This window comes from Acomys russatus, chromosome 1 (assembly GCF_903995435.1).
Source record: "Acomys russatus chromosome 1, mAcoRus1.1, whole genome shotgun sequence".
In the NCBI taxonomy this organism is placed as follows: domain Eukaryota; kingdom Metazoa; phylum Chordata; class Mammalia; order Rodentia; family Muridae; genus Acomys; species Acomys russatus.
Window position 1 is genome coordinate 81830127 of NC_067137.1, and position 17696 is coordinate 81847822.

The following is a 17696-nucleotide window of genomic DNA, read 5'->3' on the forward strand; positions in this document are numbered from 1 at the left end:
GATCACAGCAGTACCATTGAAAGGTGAATAAATAGGATTTTCCATGTAAAAAGACACCTGGAGATTTGCTTCCCCTATTAAGTCATCCACGTTTGGTGTTCATTGAATGAGATCAGGACACAGAAAACTTTTATGTGATAAACCTAAAATCTGCCAGAAAGGTCAGAAGTCCACTATACACCTTTTACTTACCTTTGAATACACGTTTAGGTGTCTGAAGATCGGGGCAATCCTTGAAGGGCTCTGTTGCTTTAAGGAAGGTCTTAAACCATTTATATTTTTGAAAGGAAACGTGTTGGGGAACGAGGGTACAGGGAGTGTTGCAGATTTAAAATTTTATGTATGTATAATTAACTCAAACTTTTAGATATGCATGCTGTCTTCGGAGGAGTTGAGAGCCACCAGAGCTCCCGATTAGGGGAGGCCCTTTAGGGATGAACAAAAGCATGGCTGTGCGATAGTATTATCTCCACAGCAGCAGGCTTGCGGACGCAGGGTTGTGGTGACAGTCTCTGCCTTCTATTACTCTGCATTTTCATTAACGACAGCCGGCGGTTTTTCTGTCAAGTCAGGCGACTGAGCTATTCCGGGCTTTCGTCTTGGTCAGTCGGTCTTGGTTAATAGGTGGGGAGAAGAAAAAAGAGGAGAAAGGTGAACTGAACCAAGCGTGGTGCAAGGGGATCCCTCTTTTCTCAGCTGGCGTTGTTTGATCCTCGGGAACAGGGGGGAATACCGACTCGGTATTTAACCCAGAACCCCTGGAGTCCTATAAATTAGTGGGTTTGAGTAGGGAAGAGAGAGAAAGGCTTTTATGAACCCTTCCCAGCTGGGGGCAGGAGAGCCTAGTCGATCAGAAGTGCCTGGTAGGTGTGCGCGAGTTCAGGACGCCTCTTGGTTCAACAGCCTACCCTCTGGCAGGAGCAGAGGTCAAGTCAAAGGGTAGGAATGCTGGGTACCTCTCTCTCACGCCCCAGCAGTTTGCTCCTAAGGTTTCTGAAAGACCACCACAGGCACTGCTCAACTGGAGGGCGGGGAGGGGGCGGGTCTGGAGGGGCGGGGAGAGGGCGGGCACAGTGGGACAGAGACGCACTTCGGTGAATGTAGTTCTTGAGGACGAAGACACAGAGGGTGTTTCGGCTTTAGCTGTAGGAATAGGACTACAACTCCCAGAATCCTAAAGGCCTGCCCAGTGCGGCCTTGCGCAGTGGGCGCCACATTGTATCCTATCAGACGAGGCGTGGGTGATGTCACCTGCGAGTTGGTAACCTACGGGCGGCTGTGAAGGGAACTGTTTAACCGGATCCCATTGTACCGGGAATGCAGAGCGGCCTTTCCAGCATGCAGCGGCTGCTCAGGTGAGGGGACACTTCAGCTCGCCCGCCGCACTCATTCATTAGCGGCACCGTACCGTGGCGTGGGGGTGGGCGTGCTGGTTCCTCGCGCTGTTCTCGGCGCGCCCTCCTGCTGCTTCCCGGAGCTCCTGGGCCGGTAGGTAAATATTAAACTCGTCCTTCAGGTTGGGTCTGGGTGGGAACGGGACGGAGACAGCTACGGGCTGCCAATCTAGGCTTTGGAAAATGGCTGCAGCGCGGTACGTAGAGAGACGAGCCTGAAAGAAGGCGTCCCTGAGGATGGGGTCCCTCCCTTCTTTCTTTCCGAGGCGCTCGGTGGCAGTGGAGCCGCCCGGGTACAACTCGCTTCCCGGCCGCAGGCTTTCTGGGGCCAGGGCTGCGGGAGCTGCGGCAGCGGGCGGCGCTCCTGGGCCGCTGGCTCGTAAGATCCGTTGGTACGGCGATAGCCGAAGAGTCCCCCACCATCTCTGGCACCTTCGCCGTCAAGCCATACTCAAAAAGGAGGGAGTGACTGTAATCCAGTCAGTGTCCGAGCTTACTGTGTGCGGAGAGAAGAGGGAAACCTGGCACTGCGGAGGCCGCTAGCCGGCGGTTGGCTGCGGCGCCGGGAGGCTATACCTCCGGGGGACTGGACCGGGTTATCCGAGCCCTGCTTCGGAGGTCGCGTCTCTGCCTTGGCTCTGCCGAATCGAGCCCTGCAAAGGGCACCTGGGCGGGAGCTAAACTCCCTCCCTAGAACCTTGGGGGTGATGGGGTGGCGGATAACCTAATGATAAGGTTCGCAGTGGGGGCAGGAGGGCTGGATAATCGGGTTTATCCAACTGGTGCCCCAACCCAGCTGTTTGTGATTGGCTTGTCTTCTTAACTGGAGACCAGAGAGAGGCAAAGCCCGACAACTCTAAAGTCCTCTGCTTTCTTTCCCCTTTCTCCGTCAGCTTCATTCGTTCGTTTACTCACATTCATCAAACCCTTCTCCGGGCTTTGCACCTTGTTCACAACCAAGGTTTGGGGCGTTCTGTCGCCTCCCCATAAAATGCTCTACTGTGTTTAGAATAGATTCTTACCCTCCAATCCCTCTAACCCCCTCCGTCAACCTCGGGAGAGCACCCAGAGCAAATGCTGCCGGTGACCGTTTTGCCCCCATTGAATTGATAGTTTCTGGAGATTCGAGCCGGACCTAGTGAATTGAAGCATAGTTTGCCTGCAAGACGAATCCAGTTGCCATGGCGACTTCTGCCTTCGGATTCTTAACAGCTAGCACTGCTGTTTCAATTCGTTGTGGCTCTGCGGGCAGCTGGGAGGGCGTGGCCGGGGGGTGTGGTCAAATGTTTGACCTGGGCCCAGCTGCTCCTTCTTCCTCACCCTTCTGGCAGCTCTGGGACTCCCCCTCTTTCCTACATAGCTTGGACACCGTTTTTGGACCCCTTTCCCCTCCCACGTGCCTATACATCACCTCAAAACGAATTGTCTGGGGCTTTTGTTCTGAGGCAAACTAAATTTGGAAGATGTCTTTCCTCCAACAAATGAGCTCTTATCTTTCCACCATGATCATAGCAGTTTACTCAACGAGGTCCCTCTGCTCAGGCCTACACAGCTCCCTGGTCAGCAATTAGCTTGAGGTACCATTACCTGTAAAAGGCAGAAGAATTAATAACTGAAGTTGAAATGTGCAGAGCACAGTCACCGCAATAAATTTCATAGAAATCTAAGTTCCAGCTGAAGATCCTTAAAGTGAAGCTCGGAGCCCTAGGTTACTATGTTGGCTCTTTGATGTGCTACCCTGCTGTGAGCTAACAGTTACCTCTGGGGGCACCGGCCATCCCATTGATAATGTGGACAGGCCAGTTCAGAGCATTCCTATCATTGGTTCTAGGTCTAAAGTCTTGCGACTCTGTAAATGGCCCCTCCCCCAAATAACACGAAGCTTAAACCCGGCTCTGACATTGTAGCATTCAGTTTGTGGTGCTAGCCTCCAAACCAAGATCCTTGGGGGCACTTACAAAATGGACAAGGCAGCTATAGTACTTTTTAAAATTTATAATACACTCGGTAGTACTAATATCCCAGGGTCTGGACTTTTATGTTTTAGTCACAATTAGTTGTTTTGTTGTTTAGATTTTGTGGTTTGCAGATTCTTGATGAATGTGGTTATTTTGTAACTTAATTGAACAAAGGCAATTAAATTATACTAAGATGTTTGCATTTTATTCCAAGTGCGTTCTCTCTTAGAAATGGGAGTGATGTATATAGGAGTGTCTATGCAAGTGCATTCATGTGTAAGTTAATGCTTAGGTGGCTGTGCCAAGTGGTTAACGCTCATCATCTTGTCTTAAGTAGGTGGTTAAATCCCTGGGAGGCAGCAATAGCAGGAGTTATCACTCTTTTGTTTATTTATGTATTATTTTTGTCCTAGGATTTATCATAACAGGAAAATGCCCTTCATTTTTTTTTTTAGCTTATTTGTCTATACTTCTTGGTGCTAAGCTCTTTGAAGGCAGGCTTTTTGTCTTGTCTTCTCAACCTCCCCAGAATTTGGTACAGGTCTTTTAATAAGCATTTGTTAAATGGATATTAAAAGTCTGTATTCTTTTTCCTGATAGTTATGTAATTTGTTGTAACATTCCACCTTTGTTGTTGTTGTTTGTCAATACTTACATCTAGCTACAATTCTTTCCATGAGTGTAAAGATGATATATTCTGTTATTTTATAATTACTTTTGGAATACATTCACTCACATAGGTTATTGTTTTTCTTATTATAACTTCTGAGTACACTAAACTAGGAACTTTTATTAGTTGTACTCTCCTTGGCCCAGATAATTTTCCCAGAAGGCGGATGGCAAGAAACTAAGGAGAAAGACAAAGGCAAAGATAGCTGGATGCTTTTGTCAATCCACCAGTGGCTCCTGGAGTTGCTGGGAGACAGTTAGTCTGGTCATCTGGGGCAGAGCTATTCTATAAACAGGATCTGCTGTTCCAGGCCAACCCTGGGGGAGGACGTTTGTCCGGTATTGGTAAAGTTGTTATGCAGTGGTTGGATCCCGTGGGTCTGGAAAGCATGAAGCATCTTGGGAAGTGTGATGGAGAAGAGGCATGGGGGGTCGGGGGAGGATGTCACATCTTTGAGTGGAATTTGATTCCTGGCTTTCTCTCCTTGGTGGACAGTTCTGAGTGTCTAGAGTGTTCATGCATAATTTTATTTGAGCTACTTTGTTTAAAAAGCTGCTTCCAGTGTTAGTAATAGTCGTCTTAGGACAAATAAGGTGTTTAAAAACAAAACACCGTTAAGACTGAAACAGTTTCATTTTGTAAATATTTGAGAACCTTAGGTTCTTCTGTGAGGACACTTCAGAGTTGCAGCTGGGTCAGAGGGAACAAGCATTTCCCACAAAGCTTTTGTTTGGTTCAGAAAATGACCCACAGAGCTTGTAACTGGGGTGGGGAGGGGGAGATCTTCCCTAGCACCCTATATTTTTGTGTTTCCCAGTCTTAAGTCTGTATTCTGATAGTTCAGGAAAAAAAACAAAACAAAACTCTTCCAACCTAGGTTGCCAAATTTGTTTTCTCTACAGGATACTCCAGTTCAAATACAAAATGTTTTTCTTCCTCCACCCCCACCCCCCACCAGCTAAGGACTGTGAATTACTGTCACTTGTGGTCTTAACTGGGCAATGAAAGACAGCTTCCTAGTTAATTTCAAAGTGAAATACTTGCTACATCCTTTTTTAGGAGCTCAAAGGATCACTTAGATACCATTCCATGGGTCTTTTGTTTCTGAGGTAGGGACAGCGATTCTGATTTTATGTATATTGTGGCATAGGCTGCTGGTGGAGACCATGTCCTCCCCTCCTTACTTTCCCCACTGAAAGGAAGACAGATAAAGATGAGATGCCAGTTCCTCTCAGTGACCTATACTCTGCCCACAGCAGAGAAGAGTGGTTCACACCTTTTATTTTCTGGTACCTTTCCGGCTGTCTCAGGAGCAGAGGACAGAGCATCTCCAAGAGAGTTTGCTTTTATAGTGTAAGAATAGATTGAGTTTGTTGAGTCTTAGGAGCATAGCCACAAGGGTCCTGTTCCCACCACCTCTCCTGGGCTGGCCTTAAATATATGCACAGTGGTGGACAGGCTTGGTCTTTGGTTCTCCTGCCTCTGTCCCCCAAGTGCTTTGGTTATAGACCTGTGCTGCTACACCTGGGTCATGTGAAACAAGGGCTTTGTGCCTGCTAGAAAGCCACTCTTATCAACTAAGCCACATATCCAACCCCATATGTAGCATTTGAATGATAATTTCCTTTTTGTTATATTTCATATAGACAGTATCTGAAAAAGTATTTTTACATTTCATATTTAAATCACAAAGACCTTATTTGTGAGGATAATTTTCCCTGGATTGAATCCTTCATTTGGTAAAAAGCCTTCTCACCTAGTAAAGGGCAACGGAAGCCAACTGTAACAGTTCAGAGGGGCCTGGGCATCTCAGTTTCCCTCCCTTTTAAGGTAAACTGTGAAAGCTCTTTTGAAAAAAGAAATAATAAAAACTTTAGCAGGAGTTAAACGTGCAATCTGATACTGAATATCCTTAGGCATTAAAACAGCCCTTTATCCCTCTCCCTGCCTCAAAAGAGAGAGTCATTATAGTGTAGCGAATTTGGAGCCAAGTAAACAACTGTAATTCTTAAACCAGAGCTACCATTGTGAATTAAATGTGGAAAACCAGGGGAGTGAGTTCTATTTCCAATGTAGTTGGTGTGACTTCCTGATGTTCTGTCTTGGCATAGAACTCAGTATTGTGCAACAGTGGCAATATTTAATGTAGACAATTGACTAAAGCAGAAACTTGGTGATTTAGGGGAATAATGGGGGAGCTGCACTGTAACAGCAGAGACGGTTACAGACACAGAGCCTGTTTGCCATTAGGCTACTGAAACATAATATTCCTTTGCTAGACATGGACTTGGGGAGCCCGCCCCCCATTCATCTTGCTACATTTCTTAAGTATGTCATTCACCTTTAGCAAGAACCGGACCTCATTCCTTCTATAAATTGCTCCAGGTTTGGAGTTGAAGTTACTTGTATTGCTGCCAGGGATACAATTAGGGTCACCTATTAAACTGGTGTTTGTCTTTTTCACTTGGGAAGAAACTACCTGTGATGCAATTGGCAAGCATTGTCTATCTGATGGGCGCTTTAAATCTAGACTTCCAAAAGTAGATAACTTTGTGGGGTGATGTATTTGCCTAATTTTCATGTTTTTAGAAATGAACTCTTATAGTTTAGCTATTGGCTAGGCTTTTGTTGTTGTTAGAGATGTACAGACCAGGTCTATATTAGATTCACCATATTTTTTAGTCATGCACCTGTAAATCTAGTCACGGTCTCTGTGTGTGTGTGTGTGTGTGTGTTTATACTTTTGGTTTCAAAGGAGACTAGTGTATCACAGCTATTCAGAGCACAAGCATCAGTGCCAGGGGCAAAGGAGAGGGTCATATTATAAAATGAACTGATAGTTTAGTTTCCACAGACCCTGTAAGCTAGAGGCAAGGGTTTACCAAAGAATTGTGTTAGCTGTCCTCTTGCAAAAACTGGGTCAGAGCTAGAAACAGCTCACTGACAGTTTGCCAGAGCCTACAATCTGTATTTTTCCTTCCTTGAGGAATGGCAGGTATGAACAGTGTGTGTTTTGGTGTTGCTTCTGGGCTTCCCCTTCCCCTCTGAACTCCATGGGTCTGTAGAAGTTGCACATTGCACCCTGTTGTCACATAAAGCTCCGGCAGATGTGTATCTGAGAGGAACAGTGGCTGGTGGCATTTGCCAGATGAACCGGACTGTCTTGTGTACCCAGGCTTAGGTATTTGTTTTGAAGCAGTTTGACAAAACTAAGCAGTGAAATGTTAGGCGCAAGTTAAGCTGGAGCTTGCAGCTTTGTAACAAGAAAGGCTCTCCTGAATCCTGACAACTTATTACAGACTGTCGTTAAGAGATTGTTTTTAAAAGACTGGACTGGTGAGATGTCTCAGTGAACAGAAGTGCTTGCTGGAAAGCCTGCAGACTTTATTTTGGTTCCATCCCTGGAATCAGGTAAAGGTGGAAGTAGAGAATACTGTACCATGAGAAAACATGAACAGCTCCTTAGACTTTAAAAACAAAATACTAGATATTGCATTAACAGCTGCGGTTAATGCAGTATTAGTGGCAAATCTCACAATCACATGTCTGTTTTATTCCCCCATCCTGTTTTGTGTGTGGCAGTCTACTTGCACCGGAGTGCTCCCCAATTGCTTAGCCTTTAGTGGTAATGGGAATTGAAAGTCAGGAAGGATGAAGAATAAACAAATGCTTGAAATTGAAGCCAATGGCTGAGGCTGACTGCAGTGTGTCCTTTGAAGGATAAATGGATAGGACTGCTTTAATCCTTTTGTGTTCTTAATAAAGAGTAATTAATTTGTTTATGTGTGGCTGCACAAGTTTATGTGCAGCCCATGGAACCCAGAGGGCATGCAGAGTCCCTGGAATTGGAGTTACAGATAGTTGGGAGCTGTCATGTGGGTGCTAGGACTCAAACTTAGGCCCTCTGCAAGAGCAGCAAGTGTTCTTACTGCTGAGCCGTCTCTCTAGCCCTGTTTCTGAAGTTTTGAAATCACAAATAGAGATGAGAGTGAACTGGAAAAACTTTGTGACCCAGTTAAGGCTTCAGATTCTGTGAGTAGGTAACACTTGTCACCATAGAGCTGCAGGTCTGTGTCACTACTTCATCTGTAACATTTTCTGTCAGTGGCTGATTAAACTATCTATCTATCTATCTATCTATCTATCTATCTATCTATCTATCATCTATCTATTAAAAATCAAGCTATCATCTATCTATCCATTCATCCATCCATCCAGTTTCATCTTGAGCCACAGCTGAATTAGCTGAGTTGTACTTTGCTAGTCCTGTCCTCAAGGGCAGGGGGCTGTCTGCATCAGTATCAGGGGAGCCACAGTCACTGCCCTTATGAGGAAGCAGTCCTCAAACCCTGAACCATCCAGCCCAGAGCAGGGAACTGAGTGGCCTCTGAGAGCGCAGCTCACACTGTAGTTCCACTAGTGCTCAGGTTGTTTTTCTGATGGAACAAGATGAGGGAAGTAGGTGGAGGGAGAACCAGGAGTTATTGGATTTCATTTATCTTATCACTGACTTCCCTCTGGATTGTCTTTGTTTACACTGTCTTCTTGGGCCAGGAATTCCTCTAACAGAGAGCTTGTGCATTCTCAGGGATAGGCTGCCTTCTTAGTGCGTGCACACGCTCAGAGACTAGCATACCAGGGCTTCCAACAGAGAGTATGCAATGCACATACTCAGAGATAGATATATAGGAGCCCTCCAAAACCAGATAATCACAAGAAGGCTTAAATTTAACATCTGTATATGACTTATATCTGGCAAGAATTCAACTATGAGTGCTTGATACTTTGAATGGAATCTTTTTTTTTTACCTGCTTTGCAGTGACACACAGGAGAAAGAAATGCCAACTGGTGAGGTGTTCTAATTTGGGTGGTCCCATGATTCGTTTAAATTGCTGGACCTCTTTTTCCTGCATCATGTTCACATGGAACTCTCTTAGGTGAAAATCATACACTGTTAGGAGTAGAGTGTTGTCAGAACAGTAATGACCTAATTTATTTAGGTGTCTGTGTAATTTGTGTATAATAGGCACTGTGTAACACTGGCTTAATCACATCCATTGGCTTTGCCTGTCCAGTTTCCTATCCTGCCTTCTGCCCTGGGGCATGGACCTGAGATCCTATTCCTTGCTGGGCCTCCCCATCCTCTGGGTCCAATGCCAAGCGTTTGACCAGTGGAAATTCCTTAGGATATAAGAGATGGAGCCAGGCAATATCTTTCGGTGATATTTCATTTTATTTAAATTGGTTATTTAAAAAAAGATTTATTTTTTTATTATATATACAGTGCTCTGCCTTCATGTACACTTGCAGGCCAGAAGAGGGCATTAGATTACATTATTGATGGCTGTAAACTACCATGTGGTTGCTGGGAATTGAACTCAGGACCTCTAGAAGAGCAGTCAGTGCCATTTCTCCAGCCCCTAAATTGATAATTTCTTTAAGTTAGAGTAAGACCAACAGTGCTTCACAGGCTAATATAATTGCCATAGTGGTTTGTCCTTCCTTCCTTCCTTCCTTCCTTCCTTTCTTCCTTCCTTCCTTCCTTCCTTCCTTCCTTCCTTCCTTCCACAGGGTTGGTACTGTGTCTCAAGCTGGCCTAAAATGCCTATATAGACAAGTATGGCCTTGAACTCCTAATCATCCTTTCTCTACCTCAGAAATGCTGGGTTACTGGGGTGTGCTACCAAGCTTACTTTACACAGTGCTAAGGATCAAACCAAAGGCCTTGTGCATGCTGAGCAAGCAATTCAACAAGTCACATCTCCAACCCAGCAGTGCTCATAAGCACTGAATGACATACATGAACGTTTATTCTCTGACCATCACAGATCTCATCATGCCCCATGTCACATACATGGCCATGTACCTCACAGTGGTACTTTACTTCCTTGGTCCTGATAACATTAAGTGTGTAATTCTTTAAAAATATTTTTACATTATTTATCATGTGTGTATGTTCTAGTTTGCTGTCTGTTGTTGTGATGAATACCATGATCAAAACAACCTAGGAAGGAAAGGGTTTATTTCATCTTATGAGTCCATGTCATAGTCTGTCTTTGAGGGAAGTGAGGCAGGAACTCAAGGCAGGAACTGCAGCAAAAACCATGGAGGAATGCTGCTTACTGCTTTGCTCTCTCCTGCTGTAACTCAGCCAGCTCTCTTCTGTAACCTAGAACCACCTGGCTGGTTCTTCTACATCAATTATCAATCAAGAAAATGCCCCACAGACATGCTCACAAGGAATCTAATTGAGGCAGCCCCCAATCAGATTCCCTCTAAAACTCTAGGCCATGTCAAATGCAAAGTTGATAATGTGAACGTGCACATGTGGAGGTTAGAGGACCACTTCTGTGAGAGTCAGACCTCTTCTTCCTTCATGTGAGTTCTGGGGACTGAACTCAGGTCATCACTCTTCATGGCAGGTGGCTCTTATCTGCTGAGCCATCTCGTTGGCCCAAGTGCATAATTCTTACTTTAAACCAAGTGATACACACTGAGATGGGTTTCCTCAAAGGTTTGCTATCCTGTAGTACTCTGGCAAATGGGCCTTTCTTCTCTGATCCCTTTGTTTCTCAACCCAAGCACAGTTGAAAACTGGCCTGGATAATGCTGTTGTGAGAGAGGTCTGCCTAGGACAGTGTTCAGCCACACCCCTGACCTGTGTTCAGTACATCCCTACGCTACCCTTCCCTTGTTGCTCCGCAACCCAAATGTCTTCAGGCTTGGCCAGCCAAGTGCCTCTTAGAGGAAACGTTGCCCTTGTGGAGAACGAGCTGCCAGGTTTTAGATGGTCCAAGCACTTTAAACGTTGAAGCGGGCTTGCGTGTTTAGGGGTAAATTGGATTTCATTTGGGAAATGGAGTTGCCCCTGCTGGTTTTATTTATTTGGGCAGTTGGTTAAAGCCAAGGAAAGGTCAGGGGATTAGACCCATTGGGTCATTTCTCCATTCTTCCATGACCACAGCCTGGGAAGCCAGCCACATTTTAAGGCTATGTCCTTGGTCACAACAGGGGACCCTGTGAGATACTGGTGCTGCGTCAGGGTAAACCTACCAAAGCCAGTGAGTAAACAGCTTTGAAGCCTGCGGCCTGGGTTTGTAGGTCAGTTACAGTCTCTCCGGATAAGGAAGACAAGGCTTTGGGGAAAGGGGAAGCCAATGCTGTCACTATTGTCAAAGGCCAATGTCTTTACAAACAGGCTTTAGCCTTTAGAAAAGACAGCTTAGCCCAGATCAGCGGAGTGGGGAGAGCCCTGACTGTAACTGGCTTTTTTTTTTTTTTCCTTCCCTTTTCCTCCCTCAGACAAGAATTTCTTTTAAACTTTACTCTCAAACTTGGGCATTTGCACTTCCCAAATTTACCTTTCAGAGTGCAAAATGAAAATGCCCTCATATTTTAATTTACTGACCCAAGATCCTCTCTTGAGCAGCTAATGCAAAGATGGTGTGTGGGGAGGCATGGCTTCAGCTAAGCAGCAAGCCAGGGCTTCAGAGATGGGTCAGGTGACGGTGTGCTTGTTGGGTAAGCATGAGGACCTGAGTTTGCATACCTGACACTCACCTCCCAGCTGGGGAGGTGGCATATCCCCAAGTGTACGCCAGGTTTAGTGGCAAAGTGGGGTAGGGAGAACAATGTAGAAGGGCATGTAACACTGCCCTCTGCCTTCTCTCTCTCTCACACACACACACACACACCCCTACAGGTCCACATACCCACATATGCTACACACAAACCACACACAGAATTAAAACGAGTCAACCGCAGTTCCTTCTCGGGGCTAGCTGGGACTCTGAGGCCATCTGGGCCTTCATGGAAGCCACCGTGTCTGTTCCTGTGGGTTCTCCTCCAGCCAGGCCTTAGAGTTTCCCAAGTTGACTTGAGAAGAAGATGCATCAGAAAACTGATTCCGGACACCAGGGGCCCCAGGTCCAGCGCTGTCATGTTCACCCCAAGAAGTCCTAACATGACTGCGTGAGACGACCAGAAGATCTTGGGTGTGAAAAGTGGGAACTTAGTTGCACATTGTGTGTCAGGCTGTCGGGTTAAATGTCTAACTTTAAGAGTTTTGCACTCATTTTGTATGAACATTGTGTTTTGTTTTTTGTTTATTTGTTTTTAGAATTTTGCATATGTGAGGAAGATATTTTTGTTTTTGTTTTGTGTGTGTGGTGTAGTGCATATTGTGTGATATGCTGGACCTATTGTTTCTTTTTCTTTTTGGTTTTTCGAGACAGGGTTTCTCTGTGTAGGCCTAGCTGTACTAGACTCACTTTGTAGACCAGGCTGTCCTCGAACTCGTAGAGATTCACTTGCCTCTGATTCCCAAGTGCTGGGATTACAGGTGTGCTCCTCCATGCCCGTTGGACCCATTGTTTCTAATAAACTTGGAGCTTTATCATATGTTGGCAGATTTAACTGAAAAACCTGTAAGTACATGGAAATGATTCTTTCCTCAAGATATTTCTCTGGGAGTATTCCATGTGCACTTTGTAAGAAAAGGTACCAGAAACCACCTGGTCATAAATGCTTAACACTAAGCGTCTTTGAAATAAAGTTGGGCAGGAGAGTAATTATGAGTGCCCTCCTTAGCCTCTGCTCTAGAGGAGGCTCAGAACTTAGCTAGAAAGGCTCTCAGCTATTTTATTTCACAGCTAACCCAGGCTCTGAGAGCTTCCTAGCTGCCTCTGCTCTGGCTCCACAGAGCAGAGCACATCTGGCTCTGCTGTTTCCTTCCTGTGCTGGTGGCTTTCCAGCCCCACCTCCCCATGGAAGAGCTTGTCTTCGGCTCAGTTATAATAACCTATGGGGGTATTGATTGATCGATCGTGCCTATGCGCATGTGTGTGGGAGGGCACATGCATATGTGTGCTGTGGTACACACTGGGAGGTCAGAGAACAACTTGTAGGAGTCAGTTCTCTACTTGTTGCACCACGTGCCTCCCAGGGATCAAACTCAGGTGGTCAGGTTTTGTGGCAAATGCTTTAACCCTCTGGGCCATCTCCCTGGAACTAAAGTTTTAAAAAGGATAGCTTTCAGATTCTGATTCCTAAGCAAGCATAGCAGAGACAAGAAAACAATTAACTTTTAGGAATGATATGCATAATAATATATGGGCTTCGCTATACGCTGTGTAAGCAACACCTGAAAGCATCCTTGTTCTCCCATGTAGAGCATGTTTGTGATGTTGGCTGTGGACATTTCAGAGTCCTGGGCTATGCTCTTAGAGTGGTACCTCCCTCTCCCTTTGTAGCACAGAAGTCTTGCTCTGCTTAATTAAACTTATGTCTTTGGTTTCTAAAATAGACCGATGACCTTGTGCAGCAGGACATTTCCCAAGAGGAAGGGTCGTTGTTTCCACTCTGAGAAGTCTCATGCGTTGCTCATTTGGAACATTTCCTGTCCTCCTTTTCACTTATTTTTTTGCATTAATTTACTTATGTTGTGTGCGCATGTATGTGTGTGGGCATGTGTCCTGTGTGAAGGTCACAGAACAACTTGCAGGAGTTGGTCCTCTCCTATCATGTGTGTCCCCAGGGATGGAACTCACATCACCAGCACCCTTACCCGCTGAGCCATCTGTCTGGCCCAGATTTCCATCATTTCAAAGGAACAGCCACAGCAGCGTTTATAGGAAGCAATATTCTGTAATCTCAAGTTAGTTTCTCAGTGTTTGTTATGCTTGCAGTTCTTCCACAGATGTTGGCTTTGAGATGGCCAAGATTTTCTAAGGAGATTTCAAGAGATTTGTCAGCATGACATGGTATTGAAGGAAGAATGGCAGTTAAAAAGAGCACAAGGCTTCTTCTGGAGGGCGATGAAAAGCTCTGGAAATAGCATTAGTTATATGATGTGTTTAGTACAACAAAGACCACTGAGCTACACGCTCTACAGATATTTCATAGAACTTCATGCAAATTATAACCCAATGAAGTTATCTTTAAAAGACAAACTAGAAAGAGTCATGTAAAGAAAACCTCACAAACACATTGTGAGGTCTTGGAGATCTGACCTTAGCATCGTCATTCCATGTGTCCTCTAAGCAGACGGACGCCACAACAGAGAATAATTGTGGTGGTTTCTTAGTATTTGTGGGCCATCTGGAATGTGGAAGACTGCTAGGAAGACACTTTTGTTGTAGCGGTCCATATCTGTCAGTTGCTGCTTTTCACAGCCACTGCCATGTTGAGGTCTATGTTCTATTTACTTTAGTCACCATTTGCTTTAAACCTATTCCGTCTAATTATTCTACAAGAATTTTCCACTGTGGAAATGTCACACTATAAAACCCAGTCAGGAGGAGCTCTTACCTGTAGAGCTATGTGTATTGATAAGATCTATTTCATTTGTCAAACACCATGAAATTCAAGGTTTCTTGAATTTGAACTCATGATCCTCTGAGAAACCTTGCATTCATTTTTTCTTTTTTCTCTTTTATTGGTGATGGTGGTGGTGGGAGTTGCAGGGACAAAGGGAGGATATGAAGGGACAGGAAGATGAGTAGGATTGGGGTGCATGATGTGAAATTCACAAAGAATCAATAAAACGTTTTTTAAAAATGGCTAAATGTTTGGGAAGTTACTTGGTGCCATGGAGCTCCTGAGGGACTGCAATGCTCCTCAGCTAGAAGGTCTTACCCAGCACATTGCTTTCTCTGCTGTGTAATAACTTAGCACACACTTAGTGGCTTAACCCAGCACTCATAGTCTGGGATTGCCCTGCCAGGTTCCCTGGGCAGAGTCTTGGAAGCTGAAATCCAGGTGTTAGCAGGACTGCTGTTTTCATCTGGGGTTCAGGACCTTCTTCTAAGCTCACTGGTCATTGGCAGAACGGGGACCACTCTCTGATTCTGGTCTGCATTTTGTGCATGGGGCCACCATATCAGTTCACCAGGATGGTGTTTGCTTCCTTCCTTGCCAGCAGGGTCAAACTTCTCAGCCTTCTTTCTTTTTTATATACAGTAGTAACTTTGAGAAAGGTTGCTAGGGAAAAGGGCTCAAGTAGCTAGGTCAGGCTCATCATGGACATCTATTTGGACCCTGGAACTTTCGCTCCCTCATGATAGTGATGGCTCATCACTGTCCCTGCTCCCACCTGAGGGCCATGTGACAATGAGGGTGGAAGGCTTACGACTGTTTTCAGCTATCAGAGATCATGACAATATGCTCTTTATGATTATTAAAATAGAGATATAATTTAAAAGCCCTCAGAACAGGACCCATGTGCTACTTCTAGATGCTCTGTTTCTCAGATGCCTCTCCCTCAAACTTGCCCCTTCCCATTGCTTCTCTTGCTTCAAATGGGATGAACTTGAAGATAAGAGATAACAAAATATTTCTTCATAAACATATACAAACAGAAAAATTAGTGTAAGTAGTTAGTGAAATCTTCCACATATGCACAGCTTAGCTACCAACTCAGGGCTAATCTTTTATCTCTACCCTCTACAGAAATTCTAGATATCAAATCATATCTTCTGTAAATACTTTTGTAGTTTAGAATATATGTCTACGATACCAAGACACTGCACGCCTCAGTTGGCGTGCACAGGTGTGTGGAGGCCAGAGTCAATGTCAGGTGTCTTCCTCAGTCTTTGTATACCTTAGTTTTGGACACAGGGTCATTCACTGAACTCACCGATTTGTGTTGGCCTGGCTGACCAGTGAGTTCTCTGTCTTTGCTTTCCTCAGTGATGGCTACAGGTATGTGTCACTACAGCTGGATTTTATGTGGGTATTGGGGAGCCAGACTAAGGTTCATATGTTTATGCAACAGGTGTGTTTGCAGCTGACCCACTTCTACCATCCACATGACTATTTATTTATTTTTAAATAATTTATTCATTTTTTAATTTTATGTGCATTAGTATAAAAGTGTCAGATCCCTTGGACTGGAGTTACACACAGTTGTGAGCTGCCATGTGAGTGCTGGGAAATGAACCCAGGTCCTTAGGAAGAGCAGACAGTGAGTGCTCTTAATCACTGAGCCATCTCTCCAGCCCCCACATGACTCTTTAAAACCAACTGAAATCCATTATCACATCTAAAGCTGTACTTAAGATAATGCATATTAAATCTCCAAACATTGAAATTGTTTAAAGTTTTGATCTGTTTGAAATATTTATTCAACTCTGGCATCAAATAAGCTTTCCCATGGTGTCTTTTTTCTTTTCTTTCTTTCTTTCTTTCTTTCTTTTTTTCCTGTCCCCATCTAAGTCTCATGCAGTTTTTTACTTTGCCACTTGTGAGAACTTGATTAGCAGTTCTACAGAATTTCTAAGTCTGGAACTCATAGTTCAGTCTGTTTCTGTTGCCTTTAGCTCCTGCAAGTTGGTTAAAATAAAAGTAATTGATGCCTGGAGCATCTGTTCACTATAGAAGCCAGAGAGCTGCTTGCTAAGCAGTGTGGGCATCACTTATAGGCTCCTTTGTAAGCAGATGTTGAAAGAAGTGAGTACAGGGAAGAGAGAAGCAAATATGCCAGGGTTTTTTCCCTCCCTCCCTCCCTCCCTCGCTCCCTCCCTCCCTCCTTCCCTCCCTCCCTCTCTCTCCCCCTCCCTTTGATTCTTATTTTAAAGAGCAGTGTAATGTTCATGTGCTGATAGTGTGTACATCAGTTAACAGTCTTTCAGACAGTCTATAATGGGGGCAGTACAGTGATGTTTGTTTGGCCCAAGGGTGGTTGCTGTTGTTGAATTACACTTTAGCTTCTTGATAAGAGAATAGAAAGTCTGAACAGGGAACATTTCAGATATCAGTTCTGTGAAGGAGCTGAGTCTTGACAGTTGGGAATCATAAAATTATTAATTTTTAAAAATTATTAATTTTTAAAATAAACTGTGGCATTGTCATTGTCAGCTATTGTGCAACTGTAGGCTCTGCAAATGTGTGTCCTTTGTTCTCAGGGACATGGCAGGTAGTTTTTAAAAATGCAGCATTTATGTTAATAGAATCATTTTGTATGACAATCGTTGGAAGAAGATGGGGCAGTGTAATTTAAACTGTATTTAGAAAGAAAATAACCTTGAGTTGAGGTACATGAGAGCACAGTGGCTTAGAGCAGAGGTTGGAAAGCTCCCTGAAAAGAGCAGCTAGCTGGGAGTTTAGGCTTCATAGCCTACACTGTCCTTGGCAGCGAGCTGTGTGATTGCCACTGCAGTGCTGAAGCGCCACAGCCAGTGTGCAAACAAATGCTGTGACAGTGGAAATGATGACTGGATTGCTGGAAGGGAGTTTACTGCCTTAGAAGACTGTGGACTCGTTTTAGAAAAGCTGTTTGTTGTCCTGTGATTAGTTGAAATTGTGTGTGAGTGTGTGTGTGTGTGTGTGTGTGTGTGTGTTGCGGTTCATATGTAATTGTGAACATTTAAAAGTAAAATCTTTAAGAAAAAGGTTATAAACTTAAAAAAATGTTTATCACTTTATAAAAATGTAGTCAATAATGAAAAAAAAAAAAGATTAAATTAGACTAACCTAATTTGGCAGCATCCCAGTTCCTAGCACACTCCCAAGAGTATACAGTAATGTGTGAATGCTTGCAAAGCCCAGCTTAGGGAAGACAAGCCTGAGTGCAGGATGGAGGGAAAGGAAAGTGGTTCATACACTGCAGACACAGGCCCTGAAGTGACCCCCCAGCTTCCCACAGAGCTTGTAAGGCTGCCTAATAGCTATTTCAT

General features: G+C 44.5%; 1 protein-coding gene across 3 annotated transcripts in view; it reads left to right on the plus strand.

Moving 5' to 3' along the window:
- Nucleotides 1–1219: 1219 nt before the first annotated feature.
- Nucleotides 1220–17696, plus strand: part of Daam1 (dishevelled associated activator of morphogenesis 1) — a 157172-nt gene continuing 140695 nt past the window's right edge. The window contains exon 1 of one of the 3 annotated variants that reach the window (XM_051147270.1): nt 1220–1355. The gene's annotated coding sequence lies outside the window, so the exon portion shown is untranslated. Of the gene's footprint in view, nt 1493–17696 lie in introns of all 3 variants that reach the window. The other 2 variants (XM_051147277.1, XM_051147263.1) reach the window with 2 other exon arrangements.